Source organism: Myotis daubentonii, chromosome 15 (genome assembly GCF_963259705.1).
Source record: "Myotis daubentonii chromosome 15, mMyoDau2.1, whole genome shotgun sequence".
NCBI lineage: Eukaryota > Metazoa > Chordata > Mammalia > Chiroptera > Vespertilionidae > Myotis > Myotis daubentonii.
This window is the reverse complement of record NC_081854.1, coordinates 25,846,245-25,847,840: the sequence shown is the minus strand read 5'-3', so window position 1 is coordinate 25,847,840 and position 1,596 is coordinate 25,846,245.

Sequence of the window (1,596 nt, the reverse complement as noted above, 5' to 3'; positions counted from 1 at the left end):
AGGGGCTGATGGCTGCTTGCAGGCTGGCCATAGCTCCTTCAGGATGGTGGTCCCCCCTGGGGTGCCTGGCCAGTCTGGGTGGGGGGGCTGATGGCTGTTTGCGGGCTGGCCACAGCCCCCAGCCACCCAAGCTCCTAGTGGAGGCTGGCTGGAAGCAGGTATCTGGGATTTATTTATCTTCTATAGTTGAAACTTTGTTGCCATGAGCAGAGGCCACAGCTGGCTCAGGGCAGGCAGGAAGCTTGGCTTCCTCCATTGCCTGGGCAACCAAGCCTCCTGCTTGCTCCAGCTCCGTGGCTGCCGGCCGCCATCTTGGTTGGGTTAATTTGCATATAGTCGCTCTGATTGGCTGGTGGGCGTGGCTTGGGCATAGCAAAGGTATAGTCAATTAGCATCTTTGTCTTTTATTAGTGTAGATAGGCAATCTATTATAGAAGCCCAAGGTTTATTGAAACCATGTTATAGTCCTTACAATACTCCTATCTCAGGGGTACAAGAACCTAATAGGAAATGAAGACTAGTTCAGGAGTTGTGACTAGTAAAGGAAGCAGTGATTCCCATTCACCTCATTGTCAGCTATGGAGAAATAACACTTTCTCTTTATCAGCTAACCAAGAAGGCCCAAAAGGACCTTTAGTTTGGGAGCCTGAGACTGAGCAAGCTTTTAAACTGAAGAGGGCCCTTTTACAGGCCCCAGCTTTATGCCTCCCAACAGGTCAGCAGCATCAACTCCTAAGTCCATCTGTCTCGAATAAGCCTTAAATGCCAGCACAGGAGGAGGACGAAGCTGTATTGCCATCAACTAATCATTGGACTCCTGCTTGTGTGAGCCTCTGGAGGACCTGAAACTTCTCTTTCTAAAGAATCCTAGAGAGTCAACAAGTGCCAGATAAGTAACACACTCTGGTATTACTGGATAATCATTGTTTTCATTTTTCTAATAATTCTGATTCTGTCTTTTCATGAGTGTCACCAGAATGGTGCCACTGGTACCTGGAGGAGACATTTTCTGCCCTTGCTGGGACACAGAAACACCATAAGATGCTCCTACTTATAGCCCTTTTCTGTATCCCTGGTATAGCAGGGGACTGGGAGTCTAATGTCCTAATGAATTTCTCAGCCATACTGGCTCCCCAAATCCCTGGCTGCTGGGTGTGTTATTAGCAGCCCAATTCAGGGTCAGATAATCTCCCATATCCCTCTCAGAGTAAAATGTGCTGGATCTTGTACTATAGGACAGCTTAGGCTGAATCAGACCACCACCAAAGTCCTCAATAATTCCATCATTCAGCAACAACTCTCTCCCCACACATCAGGTGGCCTAATCCAACATGTACAGAAGCCTATTAGTCTCATGGTTCTAGGAGTAATGGCTCTAGTGACTTCTATTGTCGGATTGACAGTCGTAGTCACTTATAATGCAGTCACAGTCACCAACATAACCAGAACCATTTCTCAAGTCTCTGAGGATGCTGGCCAGAATTTGAGGGACATCCAGAAGTCTATAGATTCTTTAGCACACGTGGTCCTTACTCACAGAGAATCCCTCAATTATCTACTAGCTGAACAGGGCGGAGTCCATGCCATGATTAACAC